The sequence below is a fragment of the Bos grunniens genome, chromosome 15 (assembly GCF_055505025.1).
Source record: "Bos grunniens cultivar Pamir isolate PY7600 chromosome 15, Bosgru_T2T1.0, whole genome shotgun sequence".
NCBI classification, from domain to species: Eukaryota; Metazoa; Chordata; class Mammalia; order Artiodactyla; family Bovidae; genus Bos; species Bos grunniens.
Window position 1 is genome coordinate 51,079,410 of NC_141179.1, and position 15,725 is coordinate 51,095,134.

At 40.7% G+C, this 15,725-nt stretch overlaps 1 long non-coding RNA gene across 2 annotated transcripts in view; it reads left to right on the plus strand.

Moving 5' to 3' along the window:
- Positions 1-2,490: 2,490 nt before the first annotated feature.
- LOC147358157 (uncharacterized) overlaps positions 2,491-15,725 on the plus strand; it is a 115,913-nt gene continuing 102,678 nt past the window's right edge. For both annotated transcript variants that reach the window (XR_015142140.1, XR_015142139.1), the window contains exon 1: positions 2,491-2,886. This is a non-coding gene — a long non-coding RNA (uncharacterized LOC147358157). The remainder of the gene's footprint in view (positions 2,887-15,725) is intronic.

The window sequence follows — 15,725 nt, forward strand, 5'->3', positions numbered from 1 at the left end:
TAGAGAAATTCCTTTAACATTTGCTATAAAGTTAGTTTGGTTGTGCTGAATTATTTTAGCTTTTGATTGTCTATAATGCTTTTAATTTCTCCATCAAATTGGAATGAGAGTCTAGATGCCAGTTTGGGGAGGCCTCACTAAGTTGGAAAGCTGACCTCCAGAATTTATTCTCTAAACCAACAGCCAATATATGGAACTGTATCTCCAATAACTAGAACCCATATTCCAGGAACCAAAGAATGGGAATACATTTAGTTTCTCTCACCATCACCCCCAGTGTTCCAATTTTGATATTTAAACTTCCTCTGCTAACAGTCTTAAGCTATGTTGGATTTGAGGTCTTAGTTCAGAAAGAATATTTCTACCAGAGTGCTAGTAAAACTTCTATTGAACTTGAATGCTGCCATACTGCTGTTGAGTGGCTTGCCTGCTCTTTTATCTCTAGGAAACATGATAATCATAAAAAATAAAGCAGTGCTTGTAGGTAACCTTAATATAAATACAGTTTATAACCTTTATTGTGTAGCTAGGGAAATATAAGTGGCCTATGGAGGAGAACCATTTCTTGATAAATCAAAGAAATGCCTGAACTTTTTGGTCCCTCAAACCTAGAGTTAATCACCCAGCCATGTCCGACTCTTGCAACCCTGTGTATTATAGCCCAACAGGCTCCTCTGTCCATGGGATTTTCCCAGCAAGAATACTGGAGTGGGTAGCCATTTCCTTCTCCAGGGGAATCTTCCCAACCCAGGGATTGAACCTGGGTCTCCTGCATTGCAGATAGATTCTTTACCTCTGAGCCACCAGAGAAGATGGTGGACTTCCCTGGTGGCTCAGATCTTAAAGAATCTTCCTACAATGCAGGAGACACAGGAAACAGATTTGGTCTCTGCGTCAGGAAAAGCCCCTGGAGGAGGGAATGGCTACCCACTCCAGTAGTCTTTCTGGGAAAATCCCATGGACAAAAGAGCATGACAGGCTACAGTACATGGGGTCACAAAGAATCAGACACAACTCATTGACCAAGCCCACACAAACCTAGACTTGTGGTCATGTCTTATGATACCCTCCTTTCAGGATTCTGTGTAAATCCTAGCTACTCAATAACTTCCAGAAGTTTCTAAATTATTCTAAATCTAGTCTCTCAGTCATGTCACATTTCGGGTCAGCTAATCCTGTCCACTGAACTTCTGAGAAGTAGCATGGACAGTAGCAGAGTGTAGTAATCATCAATCAAGTCATGTTCTTGAATCTGGGCTTGGCCACTTACTAATTCTTTATTTTTGAGTAGGTTATTTAATATCTAAAAGCCTTAGCTCTTCAAATGTATCAATAAAAAGCTCTGAAAATAGCTACCTCACAGAGATTAAATAAAATGGTAAATTGGAAGGCACTTAGCACCTGGCCCTACATATTATTAGTTCTCTATAAATCAGCTGGATAAATTGGCCTGGAGGTAATGAGGGAGGTCTGGACCAGAGTTAAAGATTTGGAAATCACCTTCAGTTTGCACCAAAATGGTAGCTGAATTCATGAATAATAAAGGCAGTGGTTAACAACCTTGGCTACAGATTGAAATCACCCAAAGAACTTTGTAAAAGCTACACTTGGTGTCTAGAAAAGCAACACAGGTCCCAAAAATTCTGGCTGATTTGGTATAAGCAGTGTTTCTCCAACTTCAGCATGCACTGGAGTCACCTGGAGGGCTTGTTAAACCTCATCCCAAGAGTTTCTGAATCAGTAGATTAAAAATTTGCATTTCCTATATATCTTTGGTGATGATGCTGCTGCAGCTGCTGGAGAGAAGATTCATAAATTTATATTTTCCTGGCAGCATAAGCGCTCTTCTACTAAGTGTCAGAGTAAAAATAATGACTGTATTTCAGCTTTCCTCATTAGAAATTTCACCAGTTTTCCTAAGCTCAAAAATGAGGATGAAGATGGATTGATGAGAAAAACTAAGACATGAAAAGTGGGTTTTGATATCAAGTGCAGTCATCTAGAGAGACAGTGTGAGATTATGAAGTGACTGAATGGCACTAGTTACACAGTCTTGTTTTACCCAAACATGTTTCTGGAGGGAGAGGGTTGAGGCTGTAAGGAAGAGACCCTACAAAGGAGGGAATTAGCAATGGATCTGCCGACACAGATAAATAATATGACTTGTGTCTTCTTCTGTAATAATTAAGGAAAGAAATATTTATTGTTTTTCAAGTGGAATGGTGTAATATCACTGTTTACTGAGTTTATTTTTTTAATTATCAAGTTTAAGATTCTAGTTCATTTCTGACAGTTGCCCTTTTTTGCTTGTTGAAGAATGAATTACCATATAGTTCTGACACGTGGACATATTCAAAGGTCTTCCAATTAAAAACAAAAAAGTAGCTAACAGTCCTCAGCTGCCGCTTTACTTCTGGTTTAATAGATTCAGGAAGCTCATTGGCTCCAGCCTGACCAATCATGTTGGATCTCCAACTCTGACCAGTTAGGTTCTCTCCCCTTCCACTTAAGTGAGATTCTAGGGGTCACTAGCTCTTTTTGCTGCAGACTGAGGTGGTAGGAGAATCAATTCTGAGTACTAGTTGGAGCCCCTGGACGTTCTCAAATATAGATTCTCTTTTCTGTCAGTTTCTGTTTCTACTTTTCTGTTTCTGCCTCCTTTGAGAGACAGTGGATTTCCTGTTTCTTGGCTATGAGAGAAAGATGAGCAAAATGAATACGGTGTCTAGGTTTTAGTCATTCTTCCTTTCATCTATCTCATGATCACAAAATAGTTACAAGAAGTCAAGACTTGGGTTTTTTTTTTTTCACTGATGAGAAAGAGAAAGTTTGTACTGAGTTGAAGAAATGCTTTGGCTGATCAAATACTGGAAACTACCTCTTCAGGTACTTTACCAACAAAGGTCCATCTAGTCAAAGCTATGGTTTTTGCAGTAGTCATGTATGGATGTGAGAGTTGGACTATAAAGAAAGTTGAGTGCCAAAGAGTTGATGCTTTTGAACTGTGGTGTTGGAGAAGACTCTTGAGAGTCCCTTGGAGTGCAAGGAAATCCAACCAGTCTGTCCTAAAGGAGATCAGTCCTAAATATTCATTGGAAGGGCTGATGCTGAAGCTCCAATACTTTGGCCACCTGATGCGAAGAACCGACTCACTGGAAAAGACCCTGATGCTGGAAAAGATTGAAGGCAGGAGGAAAAGGGAATGACAGAGGATGAGATGGTTGGATGGCATCACGGATGCAATGGACATGAGGTTGAGTAGGCTCCAGGAGTTGGTGATGGACAGAGAGGCCTGGCATGCTGAAGTCCATGGGGTCACAAAGCCAGACACGACTGAGCAACTAAGTTGAACCTCTTCAGGTGGAGTTCTTTCCTCCTACCCCTGCTTCCTTTATTTGGCTTCTTGTGGGCTTTTGGAAAATCTGGGACTGGAAATAACTCTCAAAAATGATGCTAGCGAAGGGCTGGGCTGTGAACACTAATCCTGCTTTCATCAGGAAGGGCATGCTAATTATGTTTGGCATCCCTTACAGTGGAAGGCTGCAAGAAGGACCTTCTCTGGTTGCCTCAAGCTTTGGTTCTATAACTCTAGCCTAGTCTCTTAAAACTAACCGCACCATTCCTGACAAGGGCACCTTATGGGCTACTTCTCTCCTGACTCACTAGATAGCACATCAGAGGGAAACGCCTTATGACTACAGCCTGTTGTCCTCCTGGTGCTTTCACCAGGCTTGCTTTATAGCTACCCGCTACCCCAAAAGCCACCCAAAGCTTTCAGGAAGGACTCCCTGTCTAGTCCATTTTGTTTCATGGACATTTATCCTGTCTGAGATATATTTTCTAAAAAAAATCCTTTTCCAGACAGCAGGGCCATTCTCAAATTTAAGCTTTTCTGATTTTCTCCATTCCCCTTAATCAGCCTCTTTCTTGGGGAGCTTGAAATCTGGGAGATACTCTGATGTTTCTCTTGCCGGAATTTGAGGCAAGACCCACAGCTAGGAAAGGACTCTGGGGGAGAGACTGTATCAACCCATAATGCCCTCATATCCCCACTGTTTAGCTTTCTTACTTTACCTTTTGAGCTCTTATCTTGCTGTTTTCGTCTTCATAGAAGCAAGTGGTTCTTTGGCCCCCTAGCTATTACAGTCTTCAAAAGTCCTTGAAATAGTCTTATCTCCTATGTCCCTAGGATTTTAGGCTAGCATTCATCGTAACAGCACTGCTGAAATCAATCTGCAGCTTTCTTATGGGACCCCAGACCCTAAAGTTGCCTTTCATACTTCATGTCCAAACTACAGATCTTTAAATTCAAGAATCTCTACATCCAGAACTCATTTTCTGGCAGGGTTTGCTGATGTTCCTCAGCCTGCAGTAGAGTCTTATTAATGTCATAATTGACTTGAGCTACAAGATCCCTGTAAGGTGTGTAGGCTGGAGGGTGGAATTGGAGCATTACATGGGGTTGTGACACTGACCCTAGAAGGTTTCCTCCTTCCCTCACACTACTTCTGTCCTGAGAGGAAAATGATCTTGACAGTTGAGATGCCAAGAAATGCATCAAGACTGTTAATAGGTGAAATTTAAGGGCTCTTTCGATAGTATTTACTTTCCTATTGCTTAACTTGGATTCAAAGTTTTTTCCTTTGTGAGTAGTTATCCTGCTTTGGAGCTGAGCTATCATAATTTGAAAGATCATAGATGCTCATCACTTACTAACAAGACTGTTAACCCAACATGACCTTACCTGTGGCTGGCTTCCTTGAGTGACCTTGTCTTCTGTGTAGAATGTTATTTTTCCTATCAGGAGCCATCAGAACACAAAGCAGAATCTATCCCTTAGAATCTTGCTTCTATCAATTATTACAGAATTTTTAACTCAAAACTGTCATAGGGCAGACCAACCACCCAGTAACAATCCTAGTTAATGTGGTGGAAGTGGCAGCCATCATACTGCATGGGGGTGATGGTCAAAACTTGGATCAAAGGATAAGGAATTTACACCAGGAAAGATGAGAGCAGGGACACTTAAGGAGATCTGCCATGTTCAGAAGTGCTCCTTACAGTAGAGTGACACAGGTGTTTGTAGCCTCAAGGACATCCTTCAGGAATACAACAGTGCTAAGGAAGCAGGAGTTACTGCTCAACCTAATGGGTATCTTCAACAGCTGATATCTAGACATAATGTTAAATCCCAGTGGAGAGCTTTTTAGTCCCTGTTTTGCTAACAGTATTGCCTTGAACTTATTTTGTCCCAAAGGAAATAGAGGTTAATGGTGCAGTGGTGATCACAAGATTTATGAGCCTGGATGGTGGTTTTGCCAACTGAAGACCAACTCAGATCACCTGGGAGCTTTCTGTTAATGGTTATTGATGGCTCCTGAGATTGTATTCAACTTCAATTTTAAGCAGTCTTACACTTAGCTTCTGTCAGACCAGACAGGTAATCCAGGTCAGAGCAGGGGATAATTGTTATCCCTCAGAAAAGGAGATGGAAGAGTAACTGCACCTTCAGTTTGCTCATAACACTTGGTTTTGTCATTTGTCACTGAGGATTCCAAGCCCCCATATGGGGTTTCCCCAGGATTTGCATGTCCTGTATTTGTATCAAGTATTGAGTAGGTCTGGGTAGAAAGCAATTCTCTTTGGGAACAGGAAAGTTTGGATTCACTGCACAAGTTTTACTTAAGGCCTTTCTGCAGTGAAATACCTGCATTTCCTGTACACCTTACTAATGATGGCAGCTCACAGAACTTTCATAAACTCATCCTTTGTAATACATCTGCAAACGTGCTTGGTTTCCAGCTGTATTGAATTGTAATAGGCAGTAAAAAAAAAAAGTCATAAGGCAAGTTATTACCTTGTTTCTTGTTCCTATAATCAGACTTCAGAATGACTGCCCACCTCTGAGTTCTTTATAGAGGTGGTGGCATCAACAGCCAGAAAAAGTTGAGGGTAATGTATCTTAATAAGGTTTTAATGCAAACTCAGTACATGCTTTTTCCTTCTGGATGCTGTTACTTGGAGTTGTTTCTTAGATAGCAAAGTTTGCAACATCTCTCTCATCTCCTTCAAAACTTCTTGAACCACCACTGCAGTTCCTGGGCCAAATGTGTTGATGTTTCGAGTTGTCTCAGCTGCTTTATGACTCATTTTGAACTCGAACAAGAGAATTGCTCAAATCAGAAAAAATTGCTCAAATTTGCTTTTTAACATTTACCTAGTCTAAAATATAAATTGCAAGTAATAAGTTGTTATCCAAAAAAAAAAAAACTTAAAGCAAAAAATGCACATTAAAATGATTTAACATAACCACATATAAAAATGTAATCCAATATCAAAGGCAAATTTCAACAATGTAAATACCGCAATTACTATTGCACCAACCTACTAGGTCTAGGGGCTTCCCTGGGAGATCCCAGAGGTGGGGAATGTTCTCCCTAGGAAAGAAAAAATAATTAGTGTGGAGAAGCATGAGGCCTAGATGAATACTTGCGCAAAGAAATGTCCTTACTCAGAGTCCAGAGCTACTGGCTAATGCGAAGATGAATATTCACAAAACTATTTCCAGGTCTTCTGTTTTATTAGGACCCAAGGGCATACCAAAATATGTTCCTGTGTATACTAGAGGAATTCCCAATCAAAAAATAGGCAGAAGACCTAAATAGACATTTCTCCAAAGAAGACATAGAGATGGCCAAGAGGCATATAAAGAGGTTGAATGTCACTAGCTATTAGAGAAATGCAAATCAAACCTGCAAATAGATATTACACCAGTCAGAATGGCCATCATCAAAAAATCTACAATAAATGCTGGAGAGTTTGTGGAGAAAAGGAAACCCTCTTGCAGTGTTGGTGGGAATGTAAATTAATACAGCTACTGTAGAAAACAGTATGGAAGTTCCTTAGCAGACTGAAAATAGAACTACCACATGACCCAGCAATCCCACTACTGGGCATGCACCCTAAGAAAGCCATAATTCAAAAGGACACATGTACCCCAATGTTCAATGCAACACTATTAATACAAGCCAGGACATGGAAGCAACCTAAATGTCTATCAACAGGTGAATGAAGACTATGTGGTACATGTATGCAGTGGAATATTACCCACCATTAAAAAGAATGAAATTGGGTCATTTTTAGAGATGTGGATGGGCCTAGATTCCATCATAGAATGAAGTAAGTCAGAATAGTATCATATCTTAATGCATATATGTGGAATCTATAAAAATGGTACAGATGAACCTAGTTGCAGGACAGGAATAGAGATTCAGATGTAGTGAACAGACATGTGCATATGGATGGGGGAAGCAGGGGAGGATAGGACAAATTGGGAGATCAGGACTGAAAAATATATAATGTTGTTGTTCAGTTGCCAAGTCATGTCCAACTCTTTGCAACCCCATTGGCTGCAGCATGCCAGGCTTCCCTGTCCCTCACCATCTCCTGAAGTCTGCCCAAGTTCATGTCCATTGAATCAGTGATACCATCCAACCATCTCATCCTCTGTCACCCTCTTCTCCTTCTGCCTTCAATCTTTCCCAGCATCAATGCCTTTTCCAATGAGTCAGTTCTTCCCATCAGGTGGCTGAAGTATTGGAGCTTCAGCATCAGTTCTTCCAGTGAGTATTCACCATTGATTTCCTTTAGGATTGACTGATCTCCCTGCTGTCCAATGGACTTTCAAGAGTCTTCTAGCACCACGGTTTGAAAGCATCAATTCTTTGGCACCCATCCTTCTTTATGGCCCAGCTCTCACATCTGTACATGACTACTGGAAAAAACCATGTCTTTGACTATATGGACCTTGTTGGCAAAGTGATGTCTTTGCTTTTTAATATGCTGTCTAGCTTTGTCACAGCTTTCTTTCCAAGAAGCAGTCACCTTTAATTTCATGACTGCAGTCACCATCCACAGTGATTTTTGGAGCCCAAGAAAATAAAATCTGCCACTGCTTCCACTTTTTCCCCTTCTATTTGCTATGAAGTGATGGGACGGGATCTTAGTTTTTTGAATGTTGAGTTTTAAGCCAGCTTTTTCACTCTCCTCTTTCATTCTCAAGAGTCTCTTTAGTTCCTCTTGCTTTCTACCATTAGAGTGGTATCATCTGCATATCCAGGGTTGTTGATATTTCGCCAGGCCAGCCGGCATTTCACAGGATGTATTCTGAATGTAAGTTAAATGAACAGGGTGACAACATACAGCTTTGTCATATTCCTTTCCCAATTTTGAGACAGTCTATTGTTCCATGATAAGTTCTAACTGTTGCTTTTTGGCCTCCATTCAGGTTTCTAAGATAGGCAAGATGGTTTGGGATTGCTATCTCTTTAAGAATTTCCCACAGTTTGTTGGTATTGTTATTATAATGGTTAATTAAGTAATAATGGATGGGGAAACAGTGGAAACAGTGTAAGACTTTATTTTGGGAGGCTCCAAAATCACTGCAGATGATGATTGCAGCCGTGAAATTAAAAGATGCTTACTCCTTGGAAGAAAAGTCATGACCAACCTATATAGCATATTCAAAAGCAGAGACGTTACTTTGCCAACAAAGGTCCATCTAGTCAAGACTATGGTTTTCCCAGTGGTCATGTATGGATGTAAGAGTTGGACTGTGAAGAAAGCTGAGCACCGAAGAATTGATGCTTTTGAACTGTGGTGTTGGAGAAGACTCTTGAGAGTCCCTTGGACTGCAAGGAGATCCAACCAGTCCATTCTAAAGGAGATCAGTCCTGGGTGTTTATTGGAAGGACTGATGCTAAAGCTGAAACTCCAATACTTTGGCCATCTCATGCAAAGAGTTGACTCTTTGGAAAAGACCCTGATGCTGGGAGGATTGGGGGCAGGAGGAGAAGTGATCAAAGGAGAATGAGATGGCTGGATGGCATCACTGACTTGATGGACATGAGTTTGAGTGAACTCCAGGAGTTTGTGATGGACAGGGAGGCCTGGTGTGCTGGGATTCATGGGGTTGCAAAGAGTCAGGCACAACTGAGCAACTGAACTGAAGCAATAATGACATTGGTAATTATTCCCCAGTGATCACATTGGATCCTCCCTAAATAGTAAGATGTGGGCACGACTGGGATGAGGTTCTCTATATGATAGATAAGGAAACAATCCAAGGAGCAGAGAGATTAACAGCCTCATCAAAGTCACAGAATGGGACTCAAACCTAATTTCTCAAAGCTTAGCTATCCAACCTTAGCTATCCAACAACAGTTCTATCCACAATACAGCAGAAAATAAAAACTCCAAATCACACACAAAATGAATAGAAAACTTTGATCTAGTTGTGGCTGAACCCTGCTTGTATTAAGTCACACTCAGCCCTAACAACAGGCATCTATTTGCATATTCAGGGGAGGCTGTGTCCTCAGCAGGACCTGCTGTGAAAGGAGGGTGAGGATGGAGAGGGGCACAGTGTTCGCTGAGACCAGAGGATTCTCTGCCTCCAGAGAGAAGTGACTGATGCAATAGAATGTGAGGGGAAGCAGAGGAGGGACCCCAGAGGACTGGAGACAGGGATAGAATGTCCCCAGAGTCACCCCAGAAAAGACACCAGTCCATCTTGGGTCCCTTTAAGATGTACCTCAGGGACAAGGCCTACCATTTCCTTTTTCTTTGGGGAATAGAGTAACTGATCATGAGGATTAGCCAGATCTCTTTAAAACCCTCTTTCCCACCCTTCTCTCACTAAAAGAGGAAAACTGCACCCTTTGTCCTGAAGCCTCCAGAAAATAAACCGAGTGTAATGCTGAGGGGTGAGATCACGTGGGTCTGTGGTGGATGGTAGCTGCGGGATAGGAGATCACAGGGCATGGTAAGGGAGCTGCACAACTGGCATGAGAGGCAAGTACACCAGAGAAGGGGAACTTATGCTGGGATCAGCCAAAAACCAGAGGGCTAGAACAGGAGGCCTGGGAGTCTCAGATCTAAGAAATGTCATGTGAGCTGGGGGTGGCAGAAAAAAAACAAAGAATAACCAGGATAACAGCAGAAACCTGACTACATACTAATCACTACTCTGGAGAAGGAACTGGCAACCCACTCCAGTATTCTTGCCCAGAAAATCCCACAGACAGAGGAGCCTGGCATACTACAGTCCATGGAGTTGCAAGAGTAAGACACAACTTAACAACTAAACCACTACCACCAGAGGGACTACCCAAATGTTGAATAAAAAGCCAAGAGTGCTTCATGTTTGAGGAGAACAGGCTAGATCAGAGGGAACCCAGGGTGCACAGGGCAGATTCATTTCTCATGGACTCATGCCTGGACAGAAAACTTACCTTCTCTGTGGTATGACCTCATCTCCTGAATTTCTCATCTTCTGTCATTCTCATCTTTGTATGTCTGTCCTTGTCTAAGAGGAGACCTTCTTTCACCCCTCCCCAAATACTTGATCTTCTACAAGCCTAGGTCCTGCTATCCCATTATTATTAGAAGAAACCCTCTTCTGCCTCCCAGGCCTGTGCTCCTGTGTCATGTGTTAGGAACAACCTCAATAAGACCTTAGCCAAGTGACCCAGACCTTGTGGAAAAACAAGGTGTAAGCAGATATAAGTGATATAAGACACTGAATTTGAAAGTAGGAAACCAGAGTTGTTCAAGTTTAATCTTTGAGGTTAGTCCCTCCTTCCTGTGAGTGCTACTTGCTCCCCTCCTGCCTCAGTCTGGCCCCTCCTCAGTCACAGCTGCTGAAATGGTCTAGGGGAAAAAAGGAGAAATCAAAAATAAGAAATGGAATCAGTTACACTTGCTTATTAAAGATGTAGCAACAAAGAGTTCTATCTTTTCAGTGTAGTCCTGTAGATTGAATCTTGGTATAAGAGTCAGAAGATGTGAAATTCAGTCCTTTATCTGCCTCTTATAATCCTCCAGGATCACTTGAGGATTCAGTTTCCCATATACATCATCATTCTAGGATCTTCTCAAGTTAAAGGTGTAGCCTACCTACACTACATCACTGATTGAATACTCTCCAGATATAGAGCCACATACACTTTCAGGGGAGACATTGAAATAAATGACACAGGCTTTCTTTTGTCATTTGCTGACATTCTGGCTGTGGAGGCAAAAAACAAGACAATGACAGATAACGACTTGCCAGAACACTCCTGCCGAACAGGCTGAAGGGTGATGGAAAAGAGAAGAAACCAGATAAGCAGAGTTGTATTGTAAATGACACTAGAGGTGTATTTTTGTTGAATCTGGAAGGAGGGAAGATGATGAATTAATAGGCATTTTCAACAGAATGGGAAGCTGTAAGATTGAGGTTGTGTGGGCAGAGACTGGAGGACCAGTGATGGTCAACAGGAGCTCCCAGGAAGTGGATCCTCAGGGAGGGGAAACCTGTTTGGAACTGGAAAAGCACATTCACTTAGGATAGGGTGATACCATGGAGAAGAGGATATTCTCTCATCCATTCAAGAAATATTAGTGACTTTCTCTATGGATACCAAGGATATACTGGCAGTAAATGTAGAAACACAGCCTCAGGGTCATGGGGCTTCCATGTTGTTGATCCCAGTGCTTAGTCAGAGGAAATGCAAATTAGATTTGGAGAAGTTTCTAATTAAAAAAAGAAAGAAAAAAAAAAAAAAACTTCTTATTCTGACCTAGTTAGCCAAAACTAATGGAAGGTTTTACAGAATTTCCATCTGTGGAAGTGGTTAAGATATATCCAGTAAGCCTCACTTTGCATCAGATGATATATTATCCAGCAGCACAGAAGAGGAAGTTTCTTCATGAAGAGAGTCCTTCATGCATTTGTTTATCTTTTAATGACTACTTTAAAATCGATTTTTAATTGGGGGAAATTGCTTTACAGTGTTCTGTTGGTTTCTGCCATATCGCCATGCAAATCAGCCATAAATATACATGTATCACCTCCCTCTTGAGCCTCCCTCCCCTATGCATTTATTTAAAGAACACCTACTGAGCAACAACCAGGTTCAATAGAGTCTGTGAATACAGACATAAAGAAGGCAAAATTCTTGTACTAAAAGCATTCACAGTCCAAGAAATGGACAGATAAGTGCATTAGCAACATACATCACTCTCTCCCCATGTTATTTAATTCAGCCCATTAATGAGTCCTCATTGAAAACACTGAAAATCTTCCGTGAGGGGTCTGAGAAGGCTTCACCAAGATGGTGGCAGGATCTTAGCCAGGTGTGGAAATAGGCAGAGGAAAGTATTCCAGATAAATATTGGGAGCTGCAAGCAAGACTGTCCCAGAAAGTGACGCAGATACTTCAGTGTGGCTGAACCTAGGATGAATATTTTTTTAGAGGAATGGTAAGAAGTGAGGCTAATTTTAGGTAAGACCAAGTTTGTGTCCATGTTAAGCAGTTTTAAGGTTTTTTTGGTAGTCGTGAGATTGCCAGTGGTTTTAAGTAGGTCTTTCACACTGTGGTAGATAGATGGAGTAGGGTGGAAAACTATAGGGAGAGCTTTCTAGTGACACTGGCAAAAGATGATGTGACTTTGGGAATACAAAGGACATAGAGAGGAGAAGAACAGCATGAGAGAATTCAGATGATTCATAGGGCATCATTATTGAGCAGGGTGTAGCAGAAGCTATATGACTGAAGCACAGGTGAAAGGGGATGAGGCTGAAAAATGAGCAGGGACCAGACGCTGCAGGTACCTGTAAACCAGGGTCGTAGTGTGGATTTCATCTTTAGTGCAATGGTAATTCCAAGAAGGTCTTAGGCAAGGCCCAGCATAATATAAATTAGCCTTAATAGTCTCTTCATCTCGGAGAAGGCAATGGCAACTCACTCCAGTACTCTTGCCTGGAAAATCCCATGGATGGAGGAGCCTGGTAGGCTGCAGTCCATGGGGTCTCTAAGAGTGGAACATGACTGAGCGACTTCACTTTCACTTTTCACTTTCATGCATTGGAGAAGGAAATGGCAACCCACTCCAGAGTTCTTGCCTAGAGAATCCCAGGGACGGGGGAGCCTGGTGGGCTGCCATCTATGGGGTTGCACAGAGTCGGACATGACTGAAGAGATGTAACAGCAGCAGTCTCTTCATCTGTAGTAAGGAGAATGGATTAGAGTGTCCAATATACAGACCACTGATGCCAGATGTGAGGTTTTCGCAGTGTGGGTGAAAGATGATGGTGATTTTAAAAAGAATGTTGGCAGGAGAAAAGGAAAAGCATAGGGTGTGAAATACATTTTGCAGATTAATAAGATTTACTGATGAACTGGATATGAAGGAAGAGGGAAAAGATTAATGATTGTCTCTAGGGTTCTGAGCTTGATATAGGACAGACAGCAGTAATACCTACTGAGATGGAAACATCCCGGGGAGGAAATATTTTGTGGGGAGATAGAAATATTTGTTTTGGCCATATTTTATTTATGATGACTATGGAACATCTAACTGGAAATATCTAATAGTAAAAGTAAAAGCCATGCATCTGAGAATTCCCTGGACAGAGACAGATTTAAAAACAAAACAAAAAAAGCCAAAAGAAATAAAAGAGAACACCTAGAGAAGTGTGAGAATAAAAAGCAGAAAAGGAGGTGAGAGTGAGGGGAAAGGAAGTGATAACAAGATCAGTGTTTGGAGAGTAGTGAAGATGGAAGCTAGATTGGGAAAGATTGAGAATTAAATGAGAGATGAGGAAGCAGAGATTTCATACCGTCAAACTTGTAAACAAGTTGTGCTGTGAAGGGGAAGAGAAACAAGGGCTATTAGCTGGAGGAAGGTTTGGCGCCAAGGGATACAGGATTGTGCTGATATTAATCAAGATAAACTTTTAGAAAATAGGGCAAATTTGTGCTAGGGAAGGACAACAGTAATGGTGGTATGTGTACAATGCTTTACAGTTATCAAGGTCTGTTCTCATGATTCCATCTTTCTTCACAATAAAGCTCAATAAAGATGGTCATGGGAAGTATAGTTATTACCTTTATTGAAAGGTGAGGAAGCTAAAACTTTAAAAATATCATTGATTGAGTTTCTGCTGGTACAGTGGCACTATACGGGCCCAGCTCTTTAGACTGTAAAGCTTTTTTCTATACTAGGGCAATGAGTTAGTTTTCTTTAACCTGAGCATGAGCTACTTGTGGAGCAACAAGGTGGAAGCAGATTGAAGTGATACAAGACCCTGAATTTGAAGGTAGGAAACCAGAGTTCTCCAAGTTCAACTTTGATCTTTGACACTTACCAACCATATGACTGTCAATATTTGTAGATTTCTCAATTCAAACACATAATTTACTGAGCACTTTTTAATGTTCTAGATTTGTGCTTTTTTTTTAAGAAATTTTCCAGTTTTACTGGGATACAGTTGACATAACATTGAATTAGTTTAAGGTGTATAATACAATGATTTAGTACATGGATATAGTACAAAATGATTACCACTAGCTAATATCTATCACTTCACATAGTTATTTTTCTTGTGATGAGAACTTTAAGATATATTCTTTTAACAACTTTCAAATATAGGAGTATTTTTTTAATCTTTATTGAATTTGTTACAATAGTGCTTCTGTTTTATGGTTTGGTTTTTTGGCCACAAGGCATGTGGCATCTTAGCTCTTCGACCAGGAATCAAACCCATACCCCCTGCACTGGAAGGTGAAATCTTAACCACTGGACCACCAGGGAAGTCCCTACACTATATTTAACTGAAGTACCCATGTTGCATTTTATATCCCCAGAACTTACTTATTTTATATCTGGAACTTTGTGCCTTTTGACCACCTTCAGCCGTACCCCAAACCCCACCTCCCAACCACCAATCTGTTTTTATGAGTTTGGTTTTTCTCTTTCTTCTAGGTTCCATGTGTAAGTGATATCACACACTATTTGCTTTTCTTCGTATTACTTGTTCCACTTAGCATGATGCCCTCAGTGTCCCTCTGTGTTGTCACAAATGCAGGATTTTCTCCTTTTATATGGCTTAATAGTATTTCATTGTGCATGTATGCCACATTTTCTTTATACTTTCATCCACTGTACTGAGTGTTTTAAAAGATTATCTCAGTTAATCCTCAGAAGAAACTTTATGTAGGAACTGAGAGAAAAGAAAAGGGACACCATTCAAATTTTGGGGAAACAAATGATTCTGCATTTTCACAATAAATGATGGTAAAAGCAGGGGAAAAAAGATAAAAAATCCCAGAAAGAAGAACAAAGATGTGAAACCCAAGAAATTCAGAGGCCAATCTTTCAAAAATTGAGTGGAGCATCTCTTCTGAATGTCATGAATTGTAGAAGGAAAAGTAGTTGAAGGTAGAAGTATATCAAGATAAAAGTTAAATTTGAAGGGAAGGAGAATAATGGGGCTTTTCACATTCTCAAGTTAACTGGAGGTGATGGGGCTTTATGGCCCTACTTGAGATATCTAAGTGATGACCAATAATATCAATATCAATATATTATAATATTGATATTATAATATATTATAATATCAATACTTAGAGGAAGCAACTTTTCAGAAAGTGCCAGGCTTAATTATTTGTTATGTATTTAAGCTTTACATTTCAGAAGAGAAACTCCCCTTTATAATTAGGAGTACAGGTTGAGATGGGAGGCAAAGGAAGACAGTGAATGTTTTAGGGTAAGATTTGAATTGAGCAGGTATCTATGTCCTTTATAAAGCTGTCCTTGGCTACACAAAAACCACAAAAGCTCTTCATCCACTCACTTCTTTTATGAAGGAAGCCTTCTTAGCTCTATTGCAATTTGATGTC